General features: G+C 39.3%; 1 pseudogene; it reads left to right on the top strand.

Annotated features, from left to right (window-relative positions):
* The first annotated feature begins 414 nt into the window (after window positions 1-414).
* Window positions 415-2057, top strand: LOC130868048 (dnaJ homolog subfamily C member 2-like; annotated as a pseudogene).
* The last annotated feature ends 5101 nt before the right edge of the window (window positions 2058-7158 follow it).

Raw genomic sequence — 7158 nt, forward strand, 5'->3', positions numbered from 1 at the left:
ACCCATCATGGTCTTGACCTCCTTGCTCATATTGTCACTCCTCCCACTGTTCAACTGGACTAAGGGAGCTCAGTCCAGGGCTCAGATGCATGTCTCTGCCTCTGTTTCTATTAGTTGCTGGATGATGGTTTTATGGTGATATTTAAGATATTCATCAGTCTGACTACAGGGCAAGGCCAGTATGGGCACCCTCTCCTCTGTTGCTTAAAACCCAGAGCAATAACTCCACCTAGTTGAGATGATATCATGATGCTGACAGCGTTACTATAAGACTGCTTTTTTGGGTACCAGTTGCTGAAATGGTGCACCTTCTCATGATGTTTTGGCCAGAACTCCAAATAACATCACCCAGACAAACAGAAAGCAGCTGGGGAGCCAATCAAAGAGGGAGACAATGACTACTTCACTTGCATAACTAAAGCTTATGAAATGCTGTCTAATTCAGTGAAGAGACGGGCGTTTAACAGTGTAGATCCTACTTTTGACAACTCAGTTCCTTCTAAGAGTGAAGCAAAGGACAATTTCTTGCAAGTGTTTTCTCCGGTGTTTGAAAGGAATTCCAGATGGTCAAATAAAAAAAAAATGTTCCCAAACTTGGTGACATGAACTCCTCCTTTGAAGACGTAGATACATTTTATTCTTTCTGGTATAATTTTTATTCTTGGAGAGAATTTTCTTATTTAGATGAAGAAGAAAAAGAAAAAGCAGAATGTCGTGATGAGAGGAGATGGATCGAGAAGCAGAACAGAGCAACAAGGGCCCAACGGAAAAAGGAGGAGATGAACAGAATAAGAACACTAGTTGATAATGCTTACAGTTGTGACCCAAAGATAAAAAAGTTTAAGGAAGAAGAAAGGGCCAAGAAAGAAGCAGAAAAGAAAGCAAAGGCAGAAGCCAGACGGAAGGAACAGGAAGCCAAAAAGAAACAAAGACAAGCAGAATTAGAAGCTGCTCGGTTGGCTAAAGAGAAGGAAGAGGAGGAAGTTAGACAGCAAGCTTTACTGGCAAAGAAGGAAAAGGATATCCAGAAAAAGGCCATTAAAAAGGAAAGGCAGAGGCCGGGCAGTGGTAGCGCACGCCTTTAATCCCAGTACTCGGGAGGCAGAGGCAGGCGGATCTCTGTGAATTCGAGGCCAGCCTGGTCTACAAGAGCTAGTTCCAGGACAGGAATCTAAAACTACGGAGAAAGTTTTTTTTTTTTTTTTTTTTTTTTTTTTTTTTTTTTTTTTTTTTTTTTTAAAAAAAAAGAAAGGCAGAAACTTCTGAACTCCTGTAAGAGCTGGAATCACTTCTCAGACAGTGAGGCGGAGGGTGTGAAGATGTTGGAGGAAGTGGAGAAGCTTTGTGATGGGCTCAAGCTAGCGAGCTTACAGGGCTTGAATGAGATACTGACGTCATCTACAAGAGAAGTAGGTAAAGCTGCACTTGAAAATAGATAGAAGAAGTAAATGAGCAAATGAGGAAAGAGAAGGAGGAAGCCGACACCCGGATGTGGCAAGCATCCAAGAATGCAGAGAAGTCAACGGGTGGAGGTGGGAGTGGCAGTAAGAACTGGTCAGAAGATGATCTGCGGTTATTAATTAAAGCCGTCAACCTCTTCCCCGCTGGGACAAACTCAAGATGGGAAGTTATTGCTAATTACATGAATATACGTTCTTCTTCTGGCATCAAAAGAACTGCCAAAGATGTTATGGGCAAGGCTAAAAGTCTCCAAAAACTTGACCCTCATCAGAAAGACGGCATTAACAAAAAGGCTTTTGATAAGTTTAAGAAAGAACATGGAGTGGCCCCTCAGGCTGACAGTGCAGCCCCTTCAGAACGATTTGAAGGTCCCTGCAGATTTCACCCCTTGGACCACAGAAGAGCAGAAGCTATTAGAACAAGCTTTGAAAACGTACTCAGTAAATACTCCTGAAAGGTGGGAAAAGATAGCTGAAGCTGTTCCTGGCAGGACGAAGAAGGACTGTAGGAGGCGATACAAGGAACTCGTTGAGATGGTAAAAGTAAAGAAAGCTGCTCAGGAGCAAGTGCTGAATGCAAGCAAAGCCAAGAAATGACACAGGCAATGTTGGTTGTGTGTGCACTTTTCTAATAAAACTGAAAATACTGTACAAAAAAAAAAAGAACATTGAAAAAAAAACCTTATCAACAGCTGAGAAACTGCAACTGTACTAGAAAATAATTGTGAAACTTACACATCACTTTACTTTTGCAGGATCCCATTAAGAGAACATCACCCCCGTGACAGTTGGAAGCAATTCTAGAGGACAATGACTCCCGTTCCAAAAAAGTTTGTCTCTAGGGTTGGGAACACTGTTTAGGGGTTGTTTATTATTACTTGTACTAGATAGAGGGTTGGGGTGAAAACTATGTTTGTTAAAAAAAAAGGGGTAATAGAGTGAGTGAATACTTGCGAGCTATTATTTATGGATAATTTACATTGGTATAGTTTTTGCATATTGATACAAATTCAAATTATATTTGTTATTTTTGTTTACATTATTTTTACACCTATGCAAAGTTATTCTGTCACATTGTATATATGCATCTTTGTTTAGGACATTTTGTATATTGATACAACATTTAGGATCTACTTTCATATTGCATTATATATTACTCCTGCCTCTGATCAAGATACTTATAGATTGTTTATATTTTGAGGTCATTGTCTTCATTTGTTGCACATTTGTTTACAGATTATTTAATATACTGACATGAAGTTTATATCCCAAAAATGGACTATGGACATTTTCCTTTGTTTAAAACAAAATAGGGGGAAGTGGTGTGGGAGAATTGTCTGTATTCTGTCAATCATGTTTTAAATAATGCTGATTGGCCAGCCAGGAAGTATAGCCAGGTTAACCAGACAGGAAGTAGAGGTAGCGCCATGAGAACAGGAGTATTCTGGGAAGAAGGAAGCTCTTTTTGTAGTCCGGTCTCAACCACCTAAGAAGCAAGATGTGACCTACCCTGCTGAAAAAGGTACAGAGCCATGTGGCTGCCATAGATAAGGATAATGGGTTAATATAAGTTATAAGAGCTAATACAAAGCCTGAGCTAATGGGCCAATCAGTTTATATCCAATACAGACTCTCTATGTGATTTCTTTGGGACTTGCCGACTGTGGGGATTGGGCAGGACAGAAACCCCAACAATCAGGACCTCATCTTACAGAATGGCACCCAATGTAGGACCAATCAGTTTATCATTAATATAGACCGCTGTATAATTTCTTTGGGGCTAAATGGCTGTAAGTCCTGGTGGGAGGACAAAAACCAGGCAGGACAAAAACCCCGACAAGCAGCCCCTCATGTTACAATGTTCTATAAATATCTGTTAGGTTCATTTGGCTTATAATGCCAGTTGTCTCTAGCACTTCTCTGTTTAGTTTTTGTCTGGATGACCTGTCTATTGGCAAGAGTGAAATATTGAAGTATCTCATTATGAATGTGTAAGAGTCAATATGTGATTTAAGACGTAGTAGTGTTATTTTTAATAAAATTGTATGGACTTATTTTTAGGGTATAGATATTAAGAATTGCAATGTCTTCTTGGTGGTTTTTTCCGTTGATGAGTACGTATCATGCTTCCCTATATCTTCTGATTAGTTTTGGTGTGAAGTCTATTTTGTTAAATATTAAGATGTCTACACCAAACATGGTTCTTAGGTCCCTTTGCTTGGAATATATTTTTTCCCAAGCTTTCACTTTTATTCAATATCTATTCCTGATGCTGAGGTATATTTCTTGGATACACCAGAAGGATGGATCCTATTTTCTCATGAATGCTGTTAGTCTATCTCTTTTTTTGTTGGGGAAATGGGACTGTTGATATTGAGAGATATCTCAATAACTACTGAGATATTGATATTGATATCTCAAAAACTATTGACCAATAGTTTTTGATTCCTGTTATTTTGTTATTTCTCTTTTTTAGATTTTTGTGGTGTGAGATTACTTATTCCCTGTGTTTTCATGGTTGCAGTTAACCTCTTTAGGTTGGAGTTTTCATTCTAGTTCCTTGTGCAGGACTGGATTTGTAGATAACTATTGCTTAAATTTGGCTTTATCGTGGAATATCTTGTTTTCTCCATCTATGATAATTGAATATTTATCTGGGTATAGTAATCTGAGCTGGCATCTGTGGTCTCTTAGAGACTGTAGCATATCTGTTCAGGCTCTTCTGGCTTTTAGTGTCTCCTTTGAGAAATCAGATATAATTCTAATAGGCCTGCCTTTATATGTTACTTGGTCTTTTTTCCCTTATAGCTTTTAATATTATTTCTTAATTATTTATGTCTAGTGTTTTAATTACTATGTGAAAAGGGAACTTTATTTTCTGTTCTACTATTTGGTGTTCTGTAACTTCATGTACCTTTCTTTATAGGCCTGTCCTTCTTTAGGTTAGGATTTTTTAGTGATATTGTTGAAAATATTTTCTGAACCTTTTATCTGGGATCCTTCATCCTTGCTTTCTATTAGGTTTGGTTTTATCATACTGTCCCAGACTTCCTGGATGCTTTATGTCAGAAGTTATTTAGTTTTAACATTTTCTTTGGCTGATGTATCTATTTTTTCCAATGAAAATAACTCTTATTTTTAAATTTTTTTTCACTTACAATAAATTTTAGATGAAATACAACACTTTCCTCTTTCCCTTTCCTTCTTCCAGCCCCTCCGATGACCCCACTCTCAAACTGATGGCTTCTTTTCTGCTTTTTATTATTACATGCACACATATATGCTTGTGTATATACAAATATATAAGTAGAACCTGAAGTATCTGTTTTTAAACATATATTGATTCTTCTCTCATATATTATATCCCTACCACAGTTTCCCCTCCATTCCCCCCTCTCACGGCTCCTTTTCCCCAGTGTCTCCCCACTCTGCCTCCTTCAGAAGAGAGCAGGCCCCCTAGGGACATCCACCAAATATTGCATAACAAACCACAATAAGACAGGGAATATACCATCATATCAAGGATGGATGAGGCAAACCAGTAGGAAGAAAAGCATCCCATAAGTAGATAAAAGTATCAGTGACCACTTTCACTCTCACTGCTAAGAATCCCAAGAGAGCAGCATGCTACGTAGCCATAAGAGTTATGCAGAGGACGTAGGTCAGGCCCCTATAAGCTCCTTGATCTCTGTGAGCTCCCATGAGTCCCAATCAACTGATTGTGTGGGCTCTGTTCTTCTGGTAGCCCTCTATTCCTCTGATTCTTCCTCCCCCCACTTCTGCAGGACTGCCAAGCTCCACCTAATGTTTGGCTGTGAGACTCTGATCTGCTCCTATCAGTTGCTAGATGAAATTTTTCTGGTCTGTTTGATGAGGATTCTGCTAGACTTTGATCCCCGAACACTCTGCAGGAAGGACAAACTGTAGATTGAAGGTTTTGGTGGCTAGATTGCTGTCCTAATCCCACCTGTTTATTTTTATGCCAATACCATATTTTTTTGTTTAATTTTTTAACTATAGTTCTTTAGTGAAGCTTGAATTCAGGGATGGTGATACCTCTGGAAGTACTTTCATTGTATAAGATTATTTTAGCTAATCTGGGTTTTCTGTTTTTCCATATGAAGTTGGGTATTGTTCTCTCAAGGTCTATAAAGAATTGTGTTGGCAGTCAAGTACTAGGCCAATCTCCTGAAGTCCAGTAGAAGAGAGGGAGGAAGGATTATATGAGAAAGGGAGGGGTTAATATCATGGTAGGGAAACCCACAGAGACAGCCGACCTAATTTAGTGGGACCTCATGGAGACAGGACTGACAGGTGGGGAGCCTGCATGGGACTGAATTAGGCCCTCTGAATGTGGGTGACAGCTGTGTGGCTTGGTCTGTTTGTGGAGCCCTTGGCAGTGAGACCTGGCTAAGGTTTTATCCCTAGTGCATTAACTGGATTTCTAGAGTACATTTCCTATGGTGAGATACCTTGCTCAGGCTTGAAGCAGGTAGGAGGGGCTTGGTCCTACCTCAACTTGATATTTGGGAGACCTTACTCTCTCTGAGGAGTAGATGGGGATTTGGGAATGTTGCAAATTAGGTCGGTATGATAAGTAACCAGGCTAGCTCAAGAGTAACAGGAATACTTTAATGGTTAAAGAGGGGAAAACTTACACTATAAGAATGGGAGTTCTGAAATCCGATAAGTCTGGTGGGCACCGCGAAGAGAGAGAGCTCGCGCCTGGATCCCCTGGTTTTCCTTCCTGGGGACCAGGTCGCCACGCCCCAATTAGCTGTAATTGGTTAACAGAGTTTCCCCATCATCTCCCTGTTTTGAATAGGTATGGAAAGAGTGGACAGTCTTGTCTTGGTTTGGTTTTAGTGGAATTGCTTTGAGTTTCTTTTCGTTTAGTTTGATGTTGACTATAGGCTTACTGTAAAGTTCCTTGTATCCTTGACTTCTGTAAGAATTTTATCATGAAGAGGTGTTGGATTTTTTCCAAAGGGTTTTCAGCATCTAATGAGATAATCATGTGTCTTTTCTTTCAGTTTGTTTTTATGACAGATTATGGTCACTGTTTTTTCATATGTTGAGTCATTTCTGGATTTCTGAGATGAAGCTTACTTGATTTTTAATGCATTCCTGGATTCAGTTTGTAAGTATTTTATTGAGTATTTTTGCATCAAGGATCGTGAGGAAAATTGGTCGGTAATTTTATTTCTTTGTCGAATCTTGTGTTTCTTTGTGTATCAGGGTGCCTGGGGCCTCAAAAAATGAAGAAATAAAGGAAGAAATTAAAGACTTCTTAAAATTCAATGAAAATTACCACAAAACATACTCAAATTTATGGGACACAATGAAAGCAGTTGTTAAAAGAAAAGTTCATAATACTAAATGCCTATGTAAAGTATCTGGAGAAATGCTACACTAGTAAATTGAAAGAAAACCTGGAATCTTTAGAACAAAAAGATGTCAACTCACCCCAAAAGAAGCAAACTCACCTGAGAGAACTAGATGGCAGGAAATAATCAAATTGCATACTGAACTCAACAAAATAGAAACAAACAAACAAACAAAAATACAAAGAATCAATGAGCTGGGCGGTGGCGCACGCCTTTAATCCCAGCACTCGGGAGGCAGAGGCAGGCGGATCTCTGTGAGTTCGAGACCAGCCTGGTCTACAAGAGCTAGTTCCAGGACAGGCTCCAAAACC

Source organism: Chionomys nivalis, chromosome X (assembly GCF_950005125.1).
Source record: "Chionomys nivalis chromosome X, mChiNiv1.1, whole genome shotgun sequence".
Classification (NCBI taxonomy): domain Eukaryota; kingdom Metazoa; phylum Chordata; class Mammalia; order Rodentia; family Cricetidae; genus Chionomys; species Chionomys nivalis.